The sequence below is a fragment of the Bos indicus x Bos taurus genome, chromosome 8 (assembly GCF_003369695.1).
Source record: "Bos indicus x Bos taurus breed Angus x Brahman F1 hybrid chromosome 8, Bos_hybrid_MaternalHap_v2.0, whole genome shotgun sequence".
Lineage (NCBI taxonomy): Eukaryota > Metazoa > Chordata > Mammalia > Artiodactyla > Bovidae > Bos > Bos indicus x Bos taurus.
In genome coordinates this window covers 99,605,861-99,633,718 of record NC_040083.1, presented here as the reverse complement: position 1 = coordinate 99,633,718, position 27,858 = coordinate 99,605,861, and the positions used below count along the sequence as shown (strand labels likewise).

General features: G+C 44.6%; 1 protein-coding gene across 8 annotated transcripts in view; it reads right to left on the bottom strand.

Moving 5' to 3' along the window:
- AKAP2 (A-kinase anchoring protein 2) overlaps nucleotides 1-27,858 on the bottom strand; it is a 515,799-nt gene that overhangs the window by 98,633 nt on the left and 389,308 nt on the right. Inside the window, exon 1 of one of the 8 annotated variants that reach the window (XM_027550482.1) lies at nucleotides 23,341-23,536. The exons of 6 other annotated variants lie outside the window; for them this stretch is intronic. The gene's annotated coding sequence lies outside the window, so the exon portion shown is untranslated. Of the gene's footprint in view, nucleotides 1-23,340; nucleotides 23,537-27,858 lie in introns of those variants that run through there. One more of the 8 variants, XM_027550484.1, reaches the window with a different exon arrangement.

Below are 27,858 nucleotides of genomic sequence, written 5' to 3'. Positions count from 1 at the left end.
CCAAAGACATCAAAAGATGAAACACGTCCTGTGGTGGGTGGTACTCAAGTAAGAAGGCTTTCCAAAGGCAGTGAGTACTTGTAAAATTTAAGAAAATGCAGAGTCATTTTCATCTTTATAGTTTCCTTGAGAAAAGAAAATATTTGGGACCACTCCATAATATCCATAAAGATTCTATTTAATCCTGTATTACAAGTTGAACAGTTACTATTTACCAAGTATCTATTAGACTCTTTATATTTTCTTGTTGTATTTCAGTCTCTAAGTCATGTCCAACTCTTTTGTGACCCCATGAATTGTAGTCTGCCAGGCTCCTCTGTTCATCAGATTTCCCAGGCAAGAATACTGCAGTGGGTTGCCATTTCCTTCTCCAGGGGATCTTCCCGATCCAGGGATTGAACCCGAGTCTCCTGCATTGGCAGGCAGGTTATTCACCACTGAGCCATCAGCGAAGCCCCCTTTATATTTTGGGTTAAACTATATGAAATTTCTAATACCTGACCATCTTAATCTATAAAAATAGTAATTTCCAATGGATTCTACTAATTCACTGCATCTAATGTCTAATTCAAACCTTGCAAGATGGGAATTATAATTCCCATTTGCAGATGAAGAAATAGATTTAAGGAAGAAGGGTCATGTGCCCCAAGGTCATGAAGGTACCAAGAAGCACCAAGTTCCCACCCGGGTCTCACAGACCCCAAAGCCAAAGGTCAGGAGCCTTTCTGTCAACAGTACAGCCAGAGTGATCTGGGCTAGTCCATGCAGGTAAACATGCATTTAGTAGAATACAGAGCTTAAATAATCACACTTAGTCGACTAACTTTTTGAAATATACTTTGTACCACATGTCAGTTCGTGTATCACCCTGACCAAATTACTTAACAACACAAGTCTTCTGATCCGTAAAAATGAGAGGACTGAACTAATAAAGGCACATAAAGGACAGAAAAGGCATGGACCTAACAGAAGCAGAAGATATCAAGAAGAGGTGGCAACAATACACGGAAGAACTATACAAAAAAGATCCTCATGACCCAGATAACCACGATGCTGCGATCACTCACCTAGAGGCAGACATCCTGGAATGCGAAGTCAAGTGGGCCTGAGGAAGCATCCCTAAGAACAAAGCTAGTGGAAGTGATGGAATTCCAGTTGAGCTATTTCAAATCCTAAAAGATGATGCTGTGAAAGTGCTGCACTCAGTATGTCAGCAAATTTGGAAAACTCAGCCGTGGCCACAGGACTGGAAAAGGTCAGTTTTTATTCCAATCCCAAAGACAGGCAATGCCAAAGAATGTTCAAACCTACCGCACAACTGCACTCATCTCACACGCTAGCAAAGTAATGCTCAAAATTCTCCAAGTCAGGCTTCAACAGAATGTGAACCGTGAACTTCCAGATGTTCAAGCTGGATTTAGAAAAGGCAGAGGAACCAGAGATCAAATTGCCAACATCCATTAGATCACTGAAAAAGCAAGAGAATTCCAGAAAAACATCTATTTCTGCTTTATTGAATACGCCAAAGCATTTGACTGTGGAAAATTGTTAAAGAGATGGGAATACCAGACCATCTTACCTGCCTCCTGAGAAATCTGTATGCAGGTCACAAACCATCAGTTAGAACTGGACATAGAACAACAGGCTGGTTCAAATTAGGAAAGGAGTACGTCAAGGCTGTATATTGTCACCCTGCTTATTTAACTTATTTGCAGAGTACATCATGCAAAATGCCAGGCTGGATGAGGCAAAAGCTGAAATCAAGACTGCCAGGAGAAATACCAATACCCTCAGATACGCAGATGACACCACCTATGTGGCGAAAGCAAAGAGGAACTAAAGAGCTTCTTGATGAAAGTGAAAGAAGAGAGTAAAAAAGTTGGCTTAAAACTCAACATTCAGAAAATGAAGATCATGGCATTCGGTCCCATCACTTCATGGCAAATAGATGGGGAAACAATGGAAACAGTGACAGACTTTTTCTTTTGGGGCTCCAAAATCACTGCAGATGGTGACTGTAGCCATGAAATTAAGACACTTGCTCCTTGGAAGAAAAGCTATGACCAACCTACACAGCATACTAAAAAGCAGAGACATTACTTTGCTGACAAAGGTCCATCGAGTCAAAGCTACGGTTTTTCCAGTAGTCATGTATGGATGTGACAGTTGGACTGCAAAGAAAGCTGAGAGCCAAAGAATTGATGCTTTTGAACTGTGGTGTTGGAGAAGACTTTTGAGAGTCCCTTGGACTGCAAGGAGATCTAACCAGTCCATCCTAAATAAAATCAGTCCTGAATATTCATTGGAAGGACTGATGCTGAAGCTGAAACTCCAATACTTTGGCCACCTGATGTGAAGAACTGACTCATTTGAAAAGACCCTGATGCTGGGAAAGATTGAGGGCAGGAGAAGAAGGGGATGACAGAGGATGAAACAGTTGGATGGCATCACTGACTCAATGGACATGAGTTTGAGTAAGCTCTGGGAGTTCTTGATGGACAGGGAAGCCTGGCATGCTACAGTCCGTGGGGTTGCAAAGAATTGGACATGACTGAGCAACTGAACTGAACTAAAGGATTGATTAGGTCCTTTTTCATTTCCTTAAAGTTGAATAATAAACATAAATATAACACATTTTTAGTTTTTAAAACAATTATCATAACTCTTTGGAAGCTATCCAGCCAACAGAGAAAAGTTTAAAGTAGAAAGAGAACCTCTTGCTAAATTTCCCATTCTCCTCTAACTTTGGTGCTCTGTACCCATCTGAAATATCATCAGATCTAAGTGTGGGATGCTAAGCCATTCCCTTAGCATCTCTGAGACTCAGTTTCTTACTGTGCAAAATGGGACAGGGTGATGTCAGCTCAGCCTCCTCTCAGGGGAAGAGGAGTGTATTAATGCAGGTGTATCAACGCAGGTGAAAGTGTTTCCACAACGGGTCGTCTGCAAGGTTTTAGTAAGACTTCGCTGGAAGTCGTGTCACATGCTCCCCTCCCTAGAATTTTCCAGGATACCCATCAGGTGGGAATGCCTGCCAGCCCTCTTCCTCCCCCGGGTCTCCCCATTCATGAGCAAGCAGCTTCCCTCAATGAGTCAGGACAATAAAGTTCGGCTTCCCTGAGCTAATCAGATAACATTAGAAAAAATGGAAAAAGCCACCAGATATGATTCAACCACAAGAAGAATTCTCATAAAATTATTTCTGAATCATGTTCACATCATTCCTGATAAATCAGACTAAGTGGAAAGCAGGGAGTGTGAGGGGACCACTGGGAGTCACTTCATTATGGCTCTAGGTCTGCCTCACTTGTCTTCCCAGAGCCACAGGTTCTGTGAGGCCGATAGGCTGTTTGGAAGCTGTCATTTCATCAGTGCCTCCCAGTCATCCTACAGCTTTAGAACCTACTTGATTAAAAGACCTGAAGGTTCTGTGCCATTGAGAATATGGAAGGGTTGAAACTACCCACATTAGTAAGCCACAAGAAAGACAGGCAGTGGTTTTAACATACTAAAAATGCACCTGTCTCATGATCAAAGGATATTTTTCTCTATTCCTAGGACAAACAAATGTTTAAGTCAACTAAGAGTCAAATCATAATTAATATCCATAGTTTCCAAAACACTTCTACATGGCAACTTACTTGATCCTGAATGGTTGAGGGAGAGAAATTTACATTTATTAAAAGCATATTATTGAAAATGCATGTTTTCATTTCGCCAGCTACTCTGGATTGGTTCCTGCACACTAACCACTAATCATCCATATCATTAGCCCCATTTTGCAGTTTGCAAAACCAAGGCTTCGGGAGGTAGAGAACTTGATCAAGTTGTTCTGAACACCTCAGTTCTACAGGATTCTTTCCCTACAACCTAGCCCTTTGACTAGGATTACTAGTCTGTGGATTACTCTATGGTTTTAGAACATAACAGTTTGCAAATTAGGTCGAGCTGTCACTGAAAACTGTCAACTTCCTTCCTACACTCTATTCTCGTTTCTGTATTCTAAGGTCCTTCCGAGGTGGGCCGTCCTACACTCTGTTAACCAAGGGCTAATATTTCTGGTGCCCAGAAGTGAGACAACCAACAGAAAAGTGCCTCTCCACCATTGGAGAACACCCCAGACCCACAACTGGGGCAGCTCAAGCAGGGGTTCCTATATCGCTTTAGTGTTACCATCAGATAATATCAAGCCCAAATACCTCTCAGTAACTGCACCACCACTCCAAATCTTTACTTTCACCCTATTCAGTTGCCCATTTCAAGGGGTGTTGGACAGAAGTCTGATCAGGAAAGCACGAAAAGAACAAAATTAGCCAAGAAACCTGCTGGAGACTTCATCCTATTTAGACAACCCATCATGAAAGTTTATTTGAGTAAAATATACAACCCCAAAGGATTACACATTCCATGAAATACGATCTGCCCCCAGTTCTGCAGATACTCAAAATTATGGTATTACAGGGGAAAAAAGTTTGGAACATAAACAAATACGAATCTAAACCCAACCTGGGAAATGCACTTGCTAAATCCTCCCCCGGTAAAAGCCACAAAAGTATTTCAAACACCGCGGCCTTATCCTTCTTCAGAGATTTTGACAAAAAGAAAAGTCTCCAAATTTAAATAAAGAAAAGAAATCTCCAAGTTTGATTTTCACTTGTAATGGCAAACAGACGAGTACATTCAAAGGTAGCACAATATTCCTTTACCCACCCCAGCAGACTGAATAAATCAGTAAGTAAATAAATAAGCAGCCTGAGTAAATAAATAAATTCTTGATCAGAAAAGCTGATCGAAAGACACCAAGGAGTAAATAGAACTCCAGGAGGGGTAGAAGAAGCCTGGGCACCTTTAGCTAATTGAAGCAAAGCCCCCTCGTCTGAAACCTAAGGACAAACAGGTCAGCTTCAACCAGCATATGATGGAGGGAAACCTTCATTAACACTAGTAAACAAAATTACAAAGTGGCATGGCAAGGAAAGTTGAGACCTTGACTGTTTTTCTCTCTCACAATATTGGCTTACAGCTTAGCAACAGTGAGGGTGGAGGAGGAATTCCTATGTTCGCACCCACTCCTCTCAAATGCCTTGTTTTTTTAAAGAGAAATCTATTGTTGGGGCAAGGCAGACTCAGATTTTTTTTTTTTTTCATGGGTAATAATGGATTCAATTGCCTTGAAGTCCGTGGACCTCTGGGTAGGAAATACCAAGCAGACAAACAGGAACAGAGTAATGCAGCAGCCAGATGTATCCTAGACCTACATTCTAGAATACCTTAGGGCACCCTCATACAGAAAAATATTTACCTAGCAAAACCATCAATTTGATTTTTTAAAGTTTTCTTGTGCTCAGTTGTGTCCAACTCTTTGCTACCCCATGGACTGCAGCCTGCCAGGCTCCTCTGTCCATAGAGATTTCCTAGGCAAGAATACTGGAGTGAGTTGCCATTTCCTTCTCCAGAGGATCTTCTCGACCCAGGCATCTTGAACCTGCATCTCTTCCATCTCCTGCATTGGCAGGAGGTTTCTTTACCACTAGAGCCACATGGGAAGCCCCCAAATTTTAAGCATTACTAGAAAAAATGAGAGTATTTCAATATTCAAGATGAAAATAATCTAAACATGAATTTTTTAATTGTTAAAACAGCCACAATAGCATTATCTACATGGGCAATGTTATCAATCAGACCTACGTTACCAAGAGACGGAACCTCGCCTCCCCTTCTAACAGGTCCAGAGCTAGAGAAAGCCAACTTCCTCACCAGTTAGATGAAGGTTATCTACTAACGGTCATTCCTTTCCTCATTCTATATCCTCCTGTGGATACGAAAGCCAGGCCACATCCACTTTTATTATCAGTTATCTGATAAAAACAGTTTATCCTTACTCAATAATCTGAGAATCTCTAAAATCAATTACCATGCAAACGATCATAATCTTAAAGGGAAATGAAGAGGAAAGACAGGATAGGAACCACAAATACTTGCAAAATTGTGGCAAATGCAGATACCAGTATTTAGTCATATTAAGAGAACAAGAACAATATATTAAAAATAACTGACTGGCACTAGTGGGTAATACGTATGTTAGTCTTGAATGTGAACCACATGTCAGGCTCTCTGTTAAACTCTTTTTCAATGTTTTCCCATTTAATCCTCCCAACAATTCTATGGGGAAAGTACTATTATCCCTGTTTTAGGAAACAGAAGCTTATTAGAGATTCGACAATTGACCCGAAGTGACATGGATACTATGGACAAAGCCAGGATCAGGGCTCAGGCTATCTACCTCTGGAATCCATACTATGGCATATATTCCCTCTAAGCCATCTGCTGTACAAACCCACGTCCACTTATGACACATCCTGGTCGGATGTCTCATGTTATATGACTTTTGCTCTGTGATTTCCTTTTTCCTGTAGTTGTACTTCAGCACTTGCTAGAGAAGTGAACTCCTTGAAAGTAGGGACTAGGGAATTCTTTTGATCTCTAGAGGACTTCACAGATAGATAATGCCTCTCAACAACAGGAGTGAGAGAAAAAGGGAGAGCAGGAGCCCAGGTGTCCATCAACGGGTGATGGATCACCAAAACGTGGTATAGGCACATTCTGGAATATAATCCACCGATATTAAAAAGGATGGAAATCCTAGTACCTGCCACAACGTGGGGGAACCTTGAGGACGTTGTTGTTCAGTTGCTGAGTCATGCCCAACTCTTTGCAACCCCATGGCCGCAGCACACTGAGATTCCCTGTCCTTCACTGTCTCCCGGAGTTTGCTCAAACTCATGTCCATTAAGGACATGCTAAGTGAAATTGCCAGTCACAAAAGAGAAAGAGTGTTATACTTAGATGGGTTACCTAGAGCAGTCAATCTAAGAGGGACAGAAAGTGGACAGTGGCTGCCAGAGGCTGGAAGGTAGAGGGGAAAGGGAAGTTGGTGTTTAACAGGTAAAGCTTTTAGTTTTACAAGATGAAAAAGTTCTGTGGATGATGGATAAAGATAGTATCACAACAATGTGAATGTACTTATTGCCACTGACAATGGTTAAGATGGTCAATTAAAAAAAAAAAACTTTTTACTTTAGTATTTTTATTTTTTTTAAAGGTTTAAAGAAATTTATTTACGTGGTCGTGCTGGGTCTTAGTTGCAGCATGTGAGATCTTTAGTCGCAGCATGCGAACTCCTAGTTGTGGCATTTGGGACCTAGTTCCCTGACCAGGGTTCAAACTGGGCCCCCCACACTGGGAGCATGGAGTCTTAGCCCCGGAGCACCCGGGAAATCCCGAGATGGTCAGTTTTATGTTCTGTGTATTTCACTACCATGAAAATGAGAAACAAGCAAGCAAAAGGAAGAGCTAGGAGTGTCCATCACTGAAATGCCCCCAGCATACTTCTCAGGCCCGGCAGGCAGAAGGCACGTGCTGTCAGGAGCGTCAGGGAGCTGGCCCTCCGCCTGGAAGTCACCCTGCTGGGGTGACACTGAAGCCCACTGACAGGGAAGAGCCGTCCAGGGCTGCCCCCAGAGTGTTTCCACAGCCTCGCGACCCCTGGCTCACTCTTGGAACTTGCCCCTCCGACAGCCAGGGAAGCGTGAGGAGACAGCAACTCTAAGAACATGTGTCTCTGAGACCTCAACAGGCACCTCTTCCCGTTTCAGAGACTGGGCCAGTATAGGCGCAGACACGCGGTGCCCTGGATATGCCGGAAAGCAAGCCCAGGCATCCATCATTTCCCTCCACATGGAGCCAGGCTGGGAAAAATAAAGGGGAGAGGCACAGTTTTCACCTTGGCAATGTGACAAGCCAGGATTAAACTGCAAAGAAAACAATACTGAAAAATGTGACGACTCGGGATTCCTTGGATGACAGAGGGGTGGTAATTATGGAGGTGCCCTCATCCCAGGGCCAAAGAGCAGCCTAGACAGTAGGAAAACACAGCTCAGCTCAAGCCCTCCTCTTCAAATCAGTCCTGTGGCCTCCGATGAGGGCACCATGAACACAGGTCCATCCCACAGTGTTCATCAAGGAAATGTTTGGACCCTCCAACCCTCCCTGAGTCAACCCACTGAGTGTTTAGGTCCCGCTGTCTTCAAGACCAAGGTTCTCCTTTGGCTTTCAAAAGATAGATTTTCACGAGCTTTTTGTTGATGGTGGTGGTGACATTTATCTTCTATTTCTGCCATTTGGATTTATTTTTTGACTATTTTTTTTTTTTTAAAGTTAAATGAAACAAAATTTCTCTGTGGATGCCTGATTTACTGTGGTAAAATATACAAACATAAAATTTACCATTTTAACCATTTTTAAATGTACAGTCAGGGGCCCTAAGTATACTCACATTGTAATGCTACCATCACCACCATCCATCCAGAGAACATTTTTCAAAAATGAAATTGTACCCATTTAACACTAGCTTTCCATTCCTCCTTCCTTCTAGCTCCCAGCTCCTGGCAACCACCACTCTAAATATTTCTAAAATCTTAATAAATAGCTTCTCCCTTTACTTTCTCTCCACTTTCCTTCCCCTTGGGCAGGCAGGCTGCCAGGAGGATGCTTTGCTTTGGGGATCTGGTGTCAAGGAGTCAAGGTTCTTCCTGGCTTTTGTTAAAAAGCTATAACAAACTCAGCATATTAAAAATAGAGACATTACATGGCCAACAAAGGTCCATCTAGTCAAAGCTATGGTTTTTCCAATAGTCATGTATGGATGTGAGAGATAGACCATAAAGAAGGCTGAGTGCTGAAGAATTGATGCTTTCAAACTGTGGTGTTGGAGGAGACTCTTGGGAGTCGCTTGGACTGCAAGGAGATCAAACCAGTCAATCCTAAAGGAAATCAACCCTGAATATTCACTGGAAGAACTGATACTGAAGCTGAAGCTCCAATATTTTGGCCACTTGGTGCAAAGAGCCAACTCACTGGAAAAGACCCTGATGCTGGGAAAGATTGAGGGCAGGAGGAGAAGGGAGTGACAGAGGTTGAGATAGTTGGATGGCATCACTGACTAAATGGACACGAGTTTGAGCAGACTCTGGGGGACAGTGAAGGACAGGGAAGCCTGACATGTTGCAGTTCATGAGCCTGCAAAGAGTTAGATGGGAATTAGTGACCGAACGACAACAAGCTACTGACAAGATTAAATATTCATCATCATAATCTCAGCGTAGCTGCTCTTACGGAAGATTCAACTCACTAAAGGAATATGAAAATTTGAGCTTTTTAAAGTTATACTCTTTGGAAAGAAAGTTCATTCCAATTTGTGGATGAAAATGGGTCCATGTTAAAGGTTCAAGGTTTTATTCAATTGTACATGAATTATGTCTTCCTCTGTTCTTACAAACTCTGCCCTTGGTTTGGAGCTATTCTTCATAAAGTGCCAGTAATTGTTACTTTGAAAGGGTCCAGGGATTTGCAGTAGTCAATTCTGTGATGATTCTTACTAGCAGTTTCCAGACCAATTTTTGAAAGGCATAAATTGTAGCCTGAAGAGTTTGGTGAATCTTGCAAAAGATGGCATACATCATCAAACCCAAGAGGGCCCTGGAGGTGTTCATGAGATGTGACAGCACACTTAAGGGTGTGTGCTGGAGTTTGGAGGGGCAGCTCAGGGCACAAAGGCCTCTGTGGTTTTCTTCGTCTCATTTATATACCTTTAAGACTGAGCTTAAAGACAAGTTTGTTTCTAATGTTGATTTCCCAATTATTTCCTCAAAACAATTACTAGGAATCAGTTACCAGGTGTCAAATCTCCCCTTTTTGTGACATAACTGATAATCCTCCACAGTAAACTGATCTCCTGTTCTCTGATTTCCAGTATTCCCTGTAATTCCACATTTCCCAATTTAAAGCCCTCTGGAGCAGATCAGGTGGTCTACTGGAAAAAACACAGGCTTCCCAATACTGGGAAGATGCATTCCACTTTGGTTGGAAGCCCAGCTTCATCTGCCCTGGCCTCTGGATCCAAATGCTGGAGCTGGACATTCTGTGTAGCCCACGGGCCACTCCCCAAGGCCCTCCGCCTTTTCATTTGCAAAGGATCACGAGAGTCATGAAAAGAAAGTACACAGAAGTTGCAAAGACGTTTTCTTTTCCTTCGAATGCCTTGGTGGTAACTCCAGTTTGGTTCCAAAAGTTGTAGAGAACAATCTACTTCATGGATTATATTTTTTAAAAAGGACAGGAAAATGAGTGTTATAATACCAACAGTGAAAGAAAACTGGAAAACACACCACAACCCATAAAGAACTCTGTTTTCCAATTCTAGAGCTCAAAAAAAAAGCAAGTTTAATCAGTATAAAACAAGATAGTAGGTAGAGGTGTTCATAGCCATTCTGAAGGAGATGAATGACAGGGATTCGTTATTGGATAGAACTTCAATTCAAAACTTATTTCCCCCTTATTACACATTGGACATGCTAGTTTCACTTCCCCAGTCATGGTTCAGGCTGATTTTCAGCTGACAAATGGAGAACAGAGAGAAAAGAAGGGAGGGAGGCAGAGGGGATGGAGGAGAGAGAGTTCCAGATGTTCTGGACCAAGAATCTAGAGAGAGAGAGAGAAAGGGGAGGAGAGAGGAAAGTTTGTCAGTGGAGGTGCTGGAATTACAGGAGCTGAGTGAGAATATGGGAAATGAGTTGCTTCAGTCGTGTCTAATTCTTTTTAACCCTATGGACTGTAGCCGCCAGGCTCCTTTGCCCAAGGGATTCTCCAGGCAAGAATACTGGAGTGGGTTACTATTGCCATCCTTCAGGGGATCTCCCCAACCCAGGGACAGAACCCAGGAACGGGGGAGGTGAGTAAATCTCAGTAGGCTGGGAGGCAAGGTGATGGGCAAGAGGCTTTGGCACCCTTCACCAATCTTGCTGTTTATTCCCTTCCCTCCCCTAGCCTCCAGGTGGCACAGCAGAACAAACACAACATGCCTGGGGCTGTGAGCTAGAAGAGAGGCCTGAGCAGGTTTAGGGAGTAAAAGAAAGAAACAAAACGCACTGTTGCCAGGCAGGACTGCGGAGTGGGGTGTGACCCCCCAGTATGGTATTCTCAGCACCTGTTCAGAAACATTTCCACTGCATCCTGGGTACCACTGTCAAAACCCTAATGGAAATCTATCATGCTGCAATTGCAGCATGAAATTTACTCTTTGCAAATGCCAGTAAAGAGAATCACATCTGCAAAGCAAAATGCAATCAGTATCATCTCATTTAAGTTAGGCTTGCTAGAGAGCTCCACTGTGCCTCTAAGGCTATGAAAACATATTTACAGGATGTGAATTCCAGATCTGAACAACTGGATCAGAGTTTCTCAGCATCAGCACTATGGACAGGTGGGGCAGGATAATTCTTCGTTGCAAGGGGAGGCGGCGCGTACTGAGCATTTTAGAATGCTTAGCTGCATCCTGCTAGATTCTAGTTGCACCCATTCCCCCTTCAGAGAGACCAAGCCCTCAAGTCAGCCTCCTGATTGCTGTCCTGAGGCTTGGCTAGTTTTCACAATGGTATCCACCAGAACTTCCTCCTCCAGGTCCAGGGTAGCAGAGCTTCATACACTGTAATGTGCACACAAATCCCTGGGGGGTTTTGTTACAAATGCAGATTCTGACTGGGAGGTCTGGGATGGAGCTAAGGATGCTCTAGTTTCAACATAGCCCCTGGGGAATGCCGATGCTTCAGGTCCTCAAACCACACTCAGCACTGGTTTAGTAACAAGAGGAGGGAGCAGCATAGGAAAACTGGCTGACATCCCATAACTTGGCTGGTTACCGGGTAACCTCTCGGTGCCTCAGCACCCTCACTTGAAAACCCGGGGTGATTGCAAGCATTAAGTAACAGGGTGCAGACAAAGCAACTGGTTTGGCATCTGGCACTGGGAAAATGTTAATCCCCTCCCCTTTTCTCTGAGCTCCTCCCAGCACCGTGCCTAGAAACCTCAAGGTCAAGGCATCCCTGGGGATTACAGGGAATCCCCTAGAAGAAAAAACTCAATTCCATTCTGAGTGGTGGTTGGCAAGAGAGGGATTTCTTCCCTTTTCTTTCTTCCAGCTTACACTCTCTCTGTTGGTTACACCATAACATCTGTCACCCTTTGGAGGCTGTGAATTGTTGAACTGTTTTCGTAATGAAGCGTACGATGAAAAGAATATTTAAAAACAATGTACACATTGTGATTTCATGCAAAAGCAATCTCTCCCACTCTCTGGGCCCATCTCCGAGCTGCATTTAACACTGATTTAAACTCTTCTCAAAAGGAAAAATTGATCTCAAACAGGGATCCACTTTGGATTGGATCAAAATTTCCAAAACCATTTGTGCATATTCCTCCCCAAATGAATGAAGTCTTCTCATCTGGAATTGTGTCCAGGGAGAATCCTTGCTATCCTTTGTAAGGATAAAATGTTCTGATGCAAAAATACTACTCTGCCAGGCTAAATATAGCCTTTTGGGTTCACAGAGCACATGGTACATGGACCTTGATTTTAATACACATACAGAGAGAGCTTTTGAATTCAGAGTTGTGCAGATTTTTCTAGAATATTAACTAAGATGAATTCCTTTGGGAAAATCATTCCCTCAACCACCCCCCTGCCCCTCACACATATGAAAAGGTCTCAACAATGGTGTCTTTCTCTATTTGTAGGCTGTATCAAAAAAAAAAGTATGTGAGGCATCACTCCAAACAAAGTAAGTTTCTGCATTATTCCACTGTGCAAATGACATCATGTGAATAGAAGCCGAGAAAGTCAGCTGCCCCAGTAGTTAACTGCCTAGAGGAAAGTGTGGTTTGGCCTTCCTCACACTTACCCCAGGTGCAGGGCTCCGTCAGCCCTGGCATAGCCCTGCATTCGAGCCCAGTCAGGCTGCGGGGAAGAAAGGCAAGCAGGCGTCCTTCCCTCTCTCCTATCTGGGGTTAGGGCTTCCCCTAGAGTCTGCAGGGCTGGTCTGTGCTAAAGGAAACCCCAGCTTCAGCCCTGGACCCCCAGGAGTAGCACATACACCTTGGGGAAATCACAGGGATGGACAGACGGCCACCTAAAGAACTCCTCTCTCTTCACAGAACTTGGAATGGTATGGGCAACCTGGTCCACACACATGCGCTCCTTCTAACCAAAAAAAAACGAAAACCCTGGAAGGCCTGGCCAAATTCTCTAAACCTCACTAACCCAGGGCATTCTAAGGCCCGTGGGGTAACGTTCAACCCAGTGCCCTTTGACAACCCAGGAAAAACTGCTCTCGCGTCACTGTTTATCCTTGCTCAGCACAGTGATCATCCTTCCCAAGGCTTCCTCACTAAATCACACGTAGAGCTTATGAAAAACACATCTGAGAAGAGAGCTTAACAGCTCCGGGCTGGCACTGGTATACACTGATTTGATTGCTCACAAGCCTATCTAGCAGATACGGAGTTTGGAACACTCAACAGCATAGAATGCTCACGTAGAGTCCTGCTGATGGAGCCCCAGGATTGCCATCATCATCTGCTCTTGGCATCACCAGCGGAACCGGTTGAAAAAGCGGCATCCAGGCTCCTCCCACAGGGATGATGCTGACAGTCTGTATCACACAGACACTGTCTGCTCCTCCATGGACACCTGGCTGAGGAATCATGTGTCCAGATATACTGCTCAACTGTAACAGGCAAATTCCCAGGAAACTGGGTCTTTATGCAGGGCTGAGGCCCCTAGACAGAGGACAGACACTGGAGAGTCACTGGCCCTGAGGTGGACAGTGCCCACCTCCAGAGGTGTTTTGAGGAGGGATTTCCCTCCAGTAGACAGTGACTAAAAAGTAAACTTCTCAGGGGCATTGTAAACTGGGTTAGGTGCTACAGTGTTCTGCTTTTTTAATCATGCTTTTTGTGAATCCCCAACTGCTTTTTTCTAACTGATTCACTTCCTTAAATACATACAGGCTTGTTCCAGTCCGGGCCCCCAACGCTGGCTGGCACCCTGAATTTGGTGGAAAGGTCTGGACCAAGGGTGAAGGTTACCTTTTATTTATTTTACAATTTTTATTGGAGTCTAGTTGACTTACAATGTTGTCTTAGTTTGGGGTGTACAGCAAAGTGAATTAGCTACACATACACATATATCCACTCTTTTTTAGATTCTTTCCCCATTTAGGTCATTACAGAGAGCCGAGTAGAATTCCCTGTACTGTGAAGTGGGTCCTTATTAGTGATCTACTTTATATAGTAGTGTGTATATGTCAATCCCAATTTTCCAATTTATCCCTCCCTACCCTTTACCTCCTGCTAACCACAAGACTGTTTTCTACATCTGTGACTCTAATCTGTTTTGTAAATAAGTTCATTTGTACCGTTTGTTTGGTTTTTCCCCTAACATTCCACATATTAGCAGTATATTTGTCTTTCTCTGCCTGCCTTACTTCACTCAGTATGACAATCTCTAGGTTCATCTATGTTGTAGTAGTTGGTGTTATTTCATTCTTTTTATGACTGACTAGTATTCCATTTGAATGCAGAGTTCCAAAGAATAGCAAGGAGAGATTAAGAAAGCCTTCCTCAGCGATCAATGCAAAGAAATAGAGGAAAACAATAGAATGGGAAAGACTAGAGATCTCTTCAAGAAAATTAGAGATACCAAGGGAACATTTCATGCAAAGATGAGCTCGATAAAGGACAGAAATGGTATGGACCTAACAGAAGCAGAAGATATTAAGAAGAGATGGCAAGAATACACAGAACTGTACAAAAAAGATCTTCACGACCCAGTTAATCACAATGGTGTGATCACTCACCTAGAGCCAGACATCCTAGAATGTGAAGTCAAGTGGGCCTTAGGAAGCATCACTAGGAACAAAGCTAGTGGAGGTGATGGAATTCTAGTTGAGCTATTTCAAATCCTAAGAGATGATGCTGTGAAAGTGCTGCACTCAATATGTCAGCAAATTTGGAAAACTCAGCTGTGGCCACAGGACTAGAAAAGGTCAGTTTTCATTCCAATCCCAAAGAAAGGCAATGCCAAAGAATGCTCAAACTACCACACAATTGTACTCATTTCACCTGCTACTAAAGTAATGTTCAAAATTCTCCAAGCCAGGCTTCAGCAATACGTGAACCGTGAACTTCCAGATGTTCAAGCTCGTTTTAGAAAAGACAAGGGAACCAGAGATCAAATTGCCAACATCCGCTGGATCATGGAAAAAGCAAGAGAGTTCCAGAAAACATCTATTTCTGCTTTATTGACTATGCCAAAGCCTTTGACTGTGTGGATCACAATAAACTGTGAAAAATTCTGAAAGACATGGGAATTCCAGACCACCTGACCTGCCTCTTGAGAAACCTGTATGCAGGTCAGGAAGCAACAGTTAAAACTGGACATGGAACAACAGACTGTTCCAAATAGGAAAAGGAATATGTCAAGGCTGTATATTGTCACCCTGCTTATTTAACTTATATGCAGAGTACATCATGAGAAACGCTGGGCTTGATGAAGCACAAGCTGGAATCAAGATTGCCGGGAGAAATATCAATAACCTCAGATATGCAGATGACACCACCCTTATGGCAGAAAGTGAAGAAGACCTAAAGAGCCTCTTGATGAAAGTGAAAGAGGAGAGTGAAAAAGTTGGCTTAAAGCTCAATATTCAGAAAATGAAGATCATGGCATCCAGTCCCATCACTTCATGGCAAACAGATGGGGAAACAGTGGAAACAGTGGCTGACTTTATCTTCTGGGGCTCCAAAATCACTGCAGATTGTGACAGCAGCCATGAAATTAAAAGACACTTACTCCTTGGAAGGAAAGTTATGACCAACCTAGATAGCACATTAAAAAGCAGAGACATTACTTTGCCAACAAAGGTCCATCTAGTCAAGGGTATGGTTTTTCCAGTAGTCACGTATGGATGTGAGAGTTGGACTATAAAGGAAGCTGAGCACTGAAGAATTGATGCTTTTGAACTGCGGTGTTGGAGAAGACTCTTGAGAGTCCCTTGGACTGCAAGGAGATCCAACCAGTCCATCCTAAAGGAGATCAGTCCTGGGTGTTCATTGGAAGGACTGATGCTGAAGCTGAAACTCCAATACTTTGGCCACCTGATGTGAAGAGCTGACTCATTGGAAAAGACCCTGATGCTGGAAAAGATTGAAGGCAGGAGGAGAAGGGGATGACAGAGGATGAGATGGTTGGATGGCCTCACTGGCTCAATGGACATGAGTTTGGGTAGGCTCCGGGAGTTGGTGATGGACAGAGAGGCCTGGCGTGCTGTGGTTCATGGGATCGCAAAGAGTCGGACACGGCTGAGCAACTGAACTGAACTGAGTATTCCATTCTGCATACATAACACATCTTCTTTATCCATTCATCTGTCAATGGATATTTAGGTTGCTTCCACGTCCTGGAAATTCAAGTGCTGCTATGAATACTGGGGAGCATGGATGTTTTGGAATGATGATTTTCTCCAGAAATATACCTAGAAGTGGGATTGCTAGATCATATGACAGCTCTATTTTTAGTTTTTTAAGGAATCTCCATGCTGTTCTCCATAGTGGCTGTACCAATTTACATTCCCACAAACAACATAGGAGGGTTCCCTTTTCTCCACACCCTCTCTAGCATTTACTGTTTGTAGATCTTTTGATGATAGCCATTTTGACTCGTGTAAAGTGATGTTTCATTGTAGTTTTGATCTACACTTCTCTAATAATTAGTGATATTGAGCATTTTTTCATGTGCTTTTTTAACCTTCTGCATTTTTTTTTTAAAGAAATATCTATGTAGAGCTGCCAATTTTTTGACTGGGGCTTCCAAGGTGGCACTAGTAGTAAAGAACCTGCCTGACTATGCATGAGGTGTGAGCAACGTGGGTTCGATCCCTGGCTTGGGAAGATTTCCTGGAGGAGGAAATGGCAACCCATTCCAGTATTCTTGCCTAGAGAACCGCATGGACAGAGGGGCCTGGTGGGCTACAGTCCATGGGGCTGCAAAGAGTCAGGCACAACTGAGCGACTCAGCACACAGCACATATACACTTTTTTTTTTTAATTGGGTTTTTTTGTTGTTGTTGTTATTGAGCTGCAAGAGGTGTTGTATATTTTGGAGATGAATTATTTGTCAGTTCCTTCATCTGCAAATACTTTCTTCCATTCTGTGTGTTGTCTTCTCATTTTGTTCATGGTTTCCTTTGCCCTGGGAAAGGAACTCACCTTTTATGTGGGTTTGTTTCAAAGAAAGATTTGTAGCACTTAAGAATTAACTCAAAATGATGTCTCTGGTGTGTCAGCCTCATCCAGGTGCTAGATAATCATCTATCCAAACAGCCAACTCTACTGCAAATCCATGAGAAGTTCAATGGTAAGACAAAAAGGACTGAATTTTCCAGGCTTCCCAGGCTCTTCTGAAAACCTTTTTTATTTTAACCCTCATGGCAAATCTTTACTTAATACATTCATCCCCATTCCTCCTTATGACAGAGTAAGCTCATTAGAGCTGACAAAAAGTCTTGCAGGAGTTGGTGAAGAGGGATCTCAGTGACCCGAATCCCACTGCCAGTCACCGGGTAAGCTGAAAGCCTAGGATTCTGGTCCTAAAAATTGGGGTCCATTTTCCGATTGAGAAACAACTTCTGATCTACTCAAAGCATCACAAGGGAGCAAGCAAAGATGACTGGAAGAAGTCTCAATACAACAGTGCAAGTGCTTTGTGGGGAAGGGAAGGAGAGGGATGTCAGTGAGATTCTCCAAGTCAGAAGGAGGGGCTGTGGGTGGCATGGAGGTCGGGCCTGGAGAACCTCCAGGCCCAAACATTCTTTATCTGATCCGTGTAAAGGATGAACAATTGATCTGCTACACAATTGCTGGAAGTTTTAAAGTTAACTTTTAAAACTGTTTACTTATTTGTATCTGCCACAAAAATGAAAGAAGACTCTGGTTAATTTAAGAAAACAACCAACTTGGGGAGGAATACATGTGCAAGATGCTTTCATTTCTATCTCATTTAACACAAGTTTTAAAGTAGGTAGGTTTTGGTACCCTCATATTTTGTAGATGAGGGAACTAAGATTCAGTTTATGTGATATGCTCTAGATCTCACAGAGAATTTGGCCAACACACTAATGAATCCCTGGTGACTCAGTGGTAAAGAATCCTCCGGCAATGCAGGAAATGAAGGTTCGATCTCTGTGGGGAAGATCTGCTGGAGAAGGAAATGGCATCCCACTCCAGTATTCTTGCCTGAAAAATCCCATGGCAGAGAGGAGCCTGGGGGGGTACAGTTCATGGGGTTGCAAGAGTCGGATGACACTTAGCGATTACACCACCACTACCCAATGAATGTGAGCCCTGCCACCCTCTAGATAACTGGGGTGGTATGCTGCTGCTGCTGCTTCTGCTAAGTTGCTTCAGTCGTGTCCAACTCTGTGCGACCCCATAGACAGCAGCCCACCAGGCTCCTCTGTCCCTGAGATTCTCCAGGCAAGAACACTGGAGTGGGTTGCCATTTCCTTCTCCAATGCATGAAAATGAAAAGTGAGAGTGAAGTTGCTCAGTCGTGCCCAACTCTTAGCGACCCCATGGACTTCAGCCTACCAGGCTACTCCGTCCATGGGATTTTCCAGGCAAGAGTACTGGAGTGGGTTGCCATTGCCTTCTCTGGGGTGGTAAAGTATATGCATATTTGGCTCTGCTCACCCCATCTGGTCCAGTCAAACATCAAACCAACCATGAAATCCCTGAAAGGAGGAGCTCAAAGGACAGTGACATCCCCACCAAGTTCTACGGCTTTGTCCCCTTCCCTGGCATTCACACCATGACTCCCTCAACTCAGACATGGATCCTCCAAGGCAAAGAAACCACCTATAAGAAGCTCCATCATTTCATCCCCACCCCATCCTCTGCCTGAATAAGGAAACCCTCAGCATTCTACCTCCAAAGGGTATCTTTTCCAATAGCATGGCCCATGGGGTCTTTCTGAGATTCCAACCAACAAGGGAACACATGCCACTCACATGTCCTTTGATCCTACTCAAACGTGTCCCCCCACATCCTGGTAACACTCCTTGTTCTTAGATTTGAAAGATAAGCTCCAAAGAGAAAGAGGTCAAAGGGCCCAAGGATGCTCTCGGTCCCTCTGCCTATGCTGCTGTCCTCTTCTGCACCTCCTCAATCTCAGAATTCACTTCAAAAGGCAAAAAGAACCTCTGGCTAAACCCTGGAAAAAACGCATCCTGCTTTACTGTAGGAAGAAGGCAAAGTCTTGATTAACGCATTTTTCTGGGGCTCAACTTTCATAGACTGGGGCAAAGAACTGGAACTACATTTATATTGGGATTTCTGTTTTTGTTTTTTTTTTTTTCCAAAAGCCAGCCTCTAGAGCCTGTCCTGGACTAGGTTTGGCAATTACACTTCTGCCCTCCTATAAATTATAATTCATATCTATGCTAACATCACACTAAGACTACAAAATCCTGAACGGTCAAAAGGAGGACAACAGTATATGCACCAAGAAGGCAATGGCACCCACTCCAGTCCTCTTGCCTGGAAAATCCCATGGGCGGAGGAGCTGGTGGGCTGCAATCCGTGGGGCTGCAAAGAGTTGGACACAACTGAGTGACTTCACTTTCACTTTTCACTTTCATGCATTGGAGAAGGAAATGGCAACCCACTCCAGCGTTCTTGCCTGGAGAATCCCAGGGACAGGGGAGCCTGGTGGGCTGCTGTCTATGGGGTCACACAGAGTCGGACACGACTGAAGTGACTTAGCAGCAGCAGCAAACTCATTAAGGCAGAAAGTTATCAAAGTGGGGTAGTCATTTAATACATCTTACAAACATCTTCATCAACAACAGTTGGAAAAAAAATTTTAAGACTTGGTTTTAAACTTTACTGTATTAGAGCACTCCATTTCTTAAGTATTCTTATTAATCAAGTCCTATTTAAATCATATAAACATACTCTATAACTTTCTTTTTGAGCAAAATATAGGTTTGCCCCAATATCCGAAAGTAGATTATTCCTATGAAACTTTTGGTAAGCTGAAATGGCATAAAGTAAAGAGAATACCTGCCTTCACATTACAGCAGGCATTTCACTTTTATGAAAGACTCATGTTATAATTTAATAATAGCTTTTTTCATAAAAATGAAAATCTTTGGATTTCTTTCAGTGAGTGAGATATAGATCCTGGGTAAAAGCTAAGTGGCAATAATCCCAACTTTCAGAAAGTGGGAGAAACCTGTAGTTGTTTTTCCTGTTAGAAAAGAGATGCTTTCCACTTTCTATGATACATTTCTGGAAAATGTGTTTGAAGGACATATGTCCAAAACTCAACAACAGTCATAAATTCTTAGGAGGTGATTCTCTAACAAAGATATTTCTGTCTCTCCCTCTCCTTCTCCATCTGTTTCCTATGATGGTTCAAGGAGACACTGCCTCTGTCAGGCCCAAGCCACCCAAAGTGCTCCTGGACGAGGCTGGTGCTAGTGCAGGGCCCTGAAGCTTAAGCTTTTTCAGCATCACAGAAAATCTGCCTCTAGGTGTTAAGTTTACACAGTACAAAAAAATAAAAATAAAAATAAAAAAATTCAATCTTTTAGCAAAACTTACTAAACTTGTTGAAACTGATAAGTGTATTAATCAATTCCTTGAAATTTCCAATAGCTTGCGCAGGATGTCTGACCAATAATCTAAGCAAATGGTGCCTCCTACGTGTCTCAAGATCCAAAGGACAGCCATTCCAGAGGCTAATTCATGAGAGATCATACCAGAGTTGATAAAATGGATTAAATTAAAAACCAGAACTGGTTTTCGGAAGTCAATTCTCAACATGCTCCTGTTTTCATCATTAAAACCCCTCAACACAACTCCCATCCAAGTTCAATTTCATCTTTATCTGAAACATTTCTCATTGTCCTGATAAGTAGAGACTTGTGATGACAACCTTGATAGAAATCTAGGACACGGGTGCTTTAAGAGTCCACCAAATCTATAAAGACAGTGGAATCTAGACAATAATTGTAATAATTAATTAGAAAGCCTGGGGTATTAGCATTTTTCAAAAAAATAACATTTACTAGTATAATTTCTACATTAAAATACTGAAAGGTTTAGAATTAAAACAACCAGTGGATCACTTCCCCCTCACTTGATAACTAAATTAAGACAATCTGTTCCATTTTATTAGCCAGAGATCCTGAGGCTAGTGAGTCAGAAGGAGCCACTTATGAAAGTGAAATAAATTCTGACAACACTACCCTAAACTCTGCAGGCAGGAAGCCGTTTCAACTGTCATGCCAGAACTATGAGATAATGGGTATTTCAAAATGTTTGTCCCATCTCAAAGCCCGGTCTCACACTAGCATCTTGGCATCCCAGAAATAAGTTGAAAATGAACTCCACTGCCAGAGAAACATCATAACACTTAATTGCCCACTTAATCGTTAGTAAGGAATCTAGAGACTCAAGTGCTCTCCTGGCTCATGACTGATTTTATTGGTGCAGCTCAAAATAACTGCTGGGCCCTCAAGACCCATGGTGTGCCCACTCAAAGGAGAAGATGCCCTTTAAGCAAAGAACCTATGTCAAAACTGGGAAGGAAGGGGCTGGCAGCAGACAGTCATTAAGAAGGGGCTTTAAGGCAGTTTCAGTTCTTATAAGACTTGATGTTTAAAGAAGCAGTGGACTCCTTACTAAATATGCCTCATTTACTAAATATGCCTCATTTCTAGACCTGTTACTCTGAAATTTTATTGATCAAATTTGAGGAGGCTGCCAGAAGTAGGAGAGTGTTTAACTGGGAACATTTCCAGGAAGAAAAATGTGATGCTTAAATGAACTCAACTACAGCAAACCAAGGAAACAAATCCCCTGAGATTACACCAGTGAGTGGTGGGTTTGTACTAACTCAGCCACCAGGTGCCAGTGACCGGGGGTTAAGATGAAGGGCGCTCCCTAGGAGTTGTTTGCTGGCTCGTATATACCATACAGATGTGTGTATCTGTGAGTGCGCGCAGTCTTTTCGAAGGTACATACTTTGCCGGGGAAGCGGGGGTGGGGGTGGGGGTGGGTCCGCAAGTTTGCCCAAATTAACGGTGCTGCACTTAAAACTGCTCCAGGGAAGGGTACAGATTTGCCAATGTCTCACCACAAAGCCTATCAGAACCAAACTATTATTGCCCCACGCGGAAATTGGCTTTACTGGGTCTGGAGAAATAATCCACCATCGCTCCAAACGAGTCACTTCTCTCCCAGATGCTCCATTTTTGCGGACTGGGGAGAGAGTCCCCAAGGCTGCTCATCTGGCACCCGAGCAGGGGAAGCTCAGAAACCACCTTGCGAGGTCCGCTCCCGCTGGTCCACCCGCCGCTTGGTTCCCCACCACCAGCAGCCACCGCTTCGCCTTCCGCGCTCACCCACCACCAGCGCCGACGCTCCCCGCCCGCCCCGCCTCCCGCCACGGGCTCCCAGGCCGCCCGCTCTCCCAGACTTCCATTCAGTCCCATGTTCTCCACTAGAATTTCTCTAGAATTTCTCAGGGCCGCCAGTATCTCCTAGCTCCTATCCCAGGAGGCGCGCCTTCTCTTCTCCACCGCGATAACAGAACACTTTGTCCAGCTCGCCACCACAACCCGCCCCTACGACTCCCCCACAGTGTCCCCACGAAGGGGGCAAAGACACAGTCTCCAGCTTTATCCGTCATAAAACACCAGATCCTAATAGCTGGGCTCCTGGCCTCAGACCAAACTTCCAGGCTCAGCTCGGATTCGGATTCCCCTCCTTCAGCAGCGTCTTCCCAGAACGCGTGCCCCCAGAGGCTCTGGCTGGTTGGAGACCCGGCAGTTTTCGGCCTCGGTCTCGCTACAAAGCTCCTGACTTCCGAAATCGCCCCCAGCGCTGCCATCTAAGGAGTCAGGACCCGCGCCTTCCTCTCGAGCTGGAACCAGCGGCTCCATCCACCGCTGCTCCCAGGTTTGGAGAGGCAGCTATGGCCCTTTGATTTTTCTCTGCCTTTCCTGTACAGCCCGGCTCTGCTTGTGTTTGGTGGAGGGAGTGGGAGGAGGGATTCCTAACCTTATTATTAAAAAAAAAAAAAAACACATATATAAGTGAATAAGTATTGAATAAAGCAGCCAAACGCTGGCCCTCCCCCAAACCTAGGAATTCAAAGCCACATGGTCACAGCCCTTTCCAAGAAAGGCAGGCCCCCTCTCCGCACACGCTCCACTAGGCAAGGACCATAAAAGCCCTTTAAAGTCCTCGGTGCATCCAAGGGCTTCCCAGATCACCAGTCCCTCCCGAGCCACCCTATCCCCGCGCCAGAGGCCCCAACACCAGGAGGGCGACCCGAGGACTAGGTGTCTGAGGCCGCCGCGCCCCAGCTTGGACACCCACCTTTGGGCGCCGGATCCCGGGGGCGCTGTCCTCCGGCTGCGCTCTGGCGCGGCCCCTGCCTCCTCCTCGGGACGTCCGGGAGATTCCGCGGAAAGGCGTTCAGCTGCCCCTAGCTGGGGCAAGCGCATCTGCCGAGAGCCGCGGCCGCCGGGCGCGCTGGAGTGCTGGGAGCGCCGCCCACCGCCTCCCGGAGCCCTCCCCGTCCCCGCCCCCTTCTCGGCGCCCTGGACCTCGGCCCGCCCCTCCGCTTCCACACCCCCTCCCCAACCACCCACACCTTCCGTCTGTGGTTTTGGCGGAATCGTTACACAAACTGAGAAACCAAGAAATGAGTGGATGGATAAATTGGAGGGACGGAGGGACGGTGGCATGGGGCAAGTGACGCCGAGTATATCCCAACCCGGGAGAGGGCTCTGTGTCTGGGTCCGTGGACTTGTGTTCGCGCAGGGGTGGGCGTGTCGGCGTGTGTGCATGTGGACGTGTGTGTTGGTGTATACACACATGTGTATATACGGGTGTGTGTGTGTCCTTACAACGCCGAAACTGCTGAGTTCCTAAACGAGGGGTCGAGTTCCTCGGGACTGACTGTGTCTGATAAGGAAGCCAGCTGGGAGCGGTTGGGAGGCGCATCTTTGTGATGCGGCTGGCGGCTCCGTGTGTTTTGGGCTTCTCCCTGATGTGCTCCAGAGACTGAGACCCGGACCAGGATGCTTCCGGTCACTGGCCTGCCAGAGCCTCACGCTGCCCTCCGCGTCGTGCCAGCTGGTGGCCTGTTGTCAGAGCGCGTGTGTTAACAAAGCCAGCGGTGGGGAAGGAGGCAGCTGATACACAGCGTGGGACTCGACCCGATCCGGAGAGTGGCCAGCCATCCCCCACTCCGGAGCTGTCTGAAATTTCAGCATGTCATACCCTCCCCCACTGTGAATATTTAAATAATGTTAATGACCCTTTGTAAGTGGACCGTCTAGAAATCCCAAGAGGACTCAGAAACACCTCACACACACAAAACAATATTTTTAAAAGCAAGGCGTTCTCCTCAGAGGAAATGTAATATGAACATAATATATAGTCAGATTTCTTGAATTCAGCTTTCCACTAGGCATGGTCAAGTTTTCCATTTTCCCAGTGATTCTCTCTCTCCAGCTCTGCAGGTCAGAGCCCCTTACTCTCCCAGCCTTCATCCTCTGTTGGCCTGCTTTTTTTCTGAACCGCTGGTCAAAATACTGGGGTCCTCTTTTAAGACTCAATTCTGCGTGCCAGGGTCCTTGATTTCCTATGGGGTTTCCCTGTGGCTCACATGCTGCCTGCAATGCAGGACACCCAGGTTCGATCCTTGGGTCAAGAAGATCCCCTGGAGAAGGGAATGGCAACCCACTCCAGTATGCTTGCCTGGGAAATCCCACGCACAGAGGAGCTGGTGGTCCACAGTCCATGGAGCTGCAAAGAGTCAGACACAACTGAGCAACTAACACTTTCTTTGATTTCCTATACAAGAAATGATAACATGGGGACCTGTCCAGCTAAAGACACAGTAAAAAATAGCATCCAACCAGAAAGGTTTACCATTTGGAGGTTTATTCACACCTTGGGCTTCCCTGGTGGCTCAGAGGGTAAAGCGTCTGCCTGCAATGCTGGAGACCCGGGTTCGATTCCTGGCTCGGGAAGATCCCCTGGAGAAGGAAATGGCAACCCACTCCAGTATTCTTGCCTGGAAAATCCCATGGACTGAGGAGCCTGGTAGGCTACAGACCACTGGGTCACAAAGAGTCAGACACGACTGAGCAACTTCCCTAAAGGGGAGGAAGGGGGTGGGGGTAAAGACTACACTGCAGACCTCAGCTGTTCTCTGCAGGGTTCCTGAAAGTCTATAGGCTTCTTTTTGTTGGCATTTAAGAATTGTTTCACCAGCCTTTTTGCATGTTTGTCTCTTTGACTGTTGAATTTCAATAGAATTTACTGACCAGTGGCCGAGATTACAAAGCTTCAGCCTCAATAAATCCTTTTCCTTCCTTCCTTTCTTCTTTTCTTTTTTCCTTTCTTTATCTCTTTCTTTACTTCTTTCTTTCAGTTCTTCATGTCACTGACTTGAGTTAAGTATTTGGTGCCCTACATCATGATCTATTTTTTATTTTTTTAATCTATTTTTAACATTTTATTTTTTATATGTATTTTTAAAGTCTATTGAATTTGTTACAATAGTCCTTGTTTTTTATGTTTTGGCTTGAATTCGTAACTCCTGCATGGAAGGCAAAGTCTTAATCACTGGACAACCAGGGAAGTCTCTTAACATTTTAATATCGTGTGAAAACTCACATTGAAATGAACATGTTTGGGGACAGTTATTTATTTATATGGACCATAGATTCTTCAAGGAAAGAGTCTAACAATACAGAGGTGAGATTTTTAAGAACAGTATTAGGGGTGAGTGCATCGTCACTCTTTCTTCCTATATTCTTAAATTTAGTCAGATCAGATCAGTCGCTTAGTCGTGTCCGACTCTTTGCGACCCCATGAATCGCAGCACGCCAGGCCTCCCTGTCCATCACCAACTCCCAGAGTTCACTCAAACTCGTGTCCATCGAGTCAGTGATGCCATCCAGCCATCTCATCCTCTGTCGTCCCCTTTTCCTCCTGCCCCCAATCCCTCCCAGCATCAGACTCTTCTCCAATGAGTCAACTCTTCGCATGAGGTGGCCAAAGTACTGGAGTTTCAGCTTTAGCATCATTCCTTCCAAAGAACACCCAGGACTGATCTCCTTTAGAATGGACTGGTTGGATCTCCTTGCAGTCCAAGGGACTCTCAAGAGTCTTCTCCAACACCACAGTTCAAAAGCATCAATTCTTCGGCGCTCAGCTTTCTTCATCATTTACAAATCAAATTTGTTTCATAATTAGAAACAGTACAGCAATTTATGGGCTTCCCTGATAGCTCAGTTGGTGAAGAGTCCGCCTTGCAATGCAGAAGGCCCTGGTTCGATTCCTGGGTTGGGAAGATACACTGGAGAATGGAAAGGCTACCCAACTCCAGTATTCTGGCCTAGAGAATTCCGTGGACTGTATAGTTCATGGGGTCACAAAGGGTCAGACACAGCAATTTACACCAGCTTTATTCTGAATTCTTTCCTAAAGCAATGTCAGTGTTAATATTACTGTAATATTATGTGTAAATATGAATTAATGCTAATTTTCTGTTAATATTAATTTTAAAGTTCTGGCATATCCTACAGAAAACTATGGGGAATATTAGGAGAAATACATATTCAATAGATATTAATTTACAAAAACATTTCCTTTTCTTTCATCTTATAAGACATTAAAGAGAAAGCCATGATTAAATTACCCTCTTTTAAAATATAAAGGCATGGTACATACCAGGACTCAGAAATATTTGTTTAATTTGTTCTATGAAATCAATGCAAAGGTATGAACATCTGCTGCTGCTGCTGCTGCCAAGTCGCTTCAGTCGTGTCCGACTCTGTGCGACCCTGTAGACAGCAGCCCACCAGGCTCCCCCGTCCCTGAGATTCTCCAGGCAAGAACACTGGAGTGGGTTGCCATTTCCTTCTCCAAATGCGTGAAAGTGAAGTCGCTCAGTTGTGTCCGACCCTCAGTGACCCCATGGACTGCAGCCTTCCAGGCTCCTCTGTCCATGGGATTCTCCAGGCAAGAGTACTGGAGTGGGTTGCCCTTGCCTTCTCTACATATGAAAGTAAAAACTGTTTTAAATTAACATTTTTCCCCCCTAGGTCGGTGGTTCTCAATCAAGGGTAATTTGACACCCCAACCCCCACATGCACCCCTGGACAGTTTTGGCGATGTCTGAAGACATTTTTTGATTGTTATATGGATGTGGGGTGCTACTGATAGAGGCCAGGGATGTTGCTAAACGTCCTGAAAGGTACGCACTGTCACCTAACAACAAAAGGGTTTTGCATCCCAAACATCAAGAGTGCCGAGGCTGAGGTATCTTGCCCTGGACTCAAAGCCAGGACTAAGGGGGCTTATCTGGTGGTGCAGCGGGTAGGAATCCACCTGCCAATGCAGGGGACACAGATTCCATCCCTGGGCAGGGAAGATTCCACAGAGCAGCTAAGCCTGTGCACCACAACTACTGAAGCCCATCCGCCTAGCCTGTTCTCCACAACGAGAGAAGCCACCACAGTGAGAAGCCCAGGCACCGCCACTAGAGAGGAGCCCCACTCACTGCAACCAGAGAAAGTCCACTTGCAGCAGTGAAGACCCAGTGTAACCAGAAATACATACATAAATAAGATTTTTTTTAAAAGCCAGGACTAAGGACCACAGATTTCAGGACCATGTCTGTGTTTATTAAAAAGGCAAATTCCTGGGCTCCACCTTTACCTACCAAGTCAGAATCTCTGGGAGCAGGACCAGGGAAACTGTGTTAACAGCTCCTAGGGATTCTTAAGAACAGGAAAGTGAGAAACACTGGAGATAAGAAAGGCAGGCTTTACTACCCAATGCATGCTTATGGGCTCATCGCATCATATGTGTCTT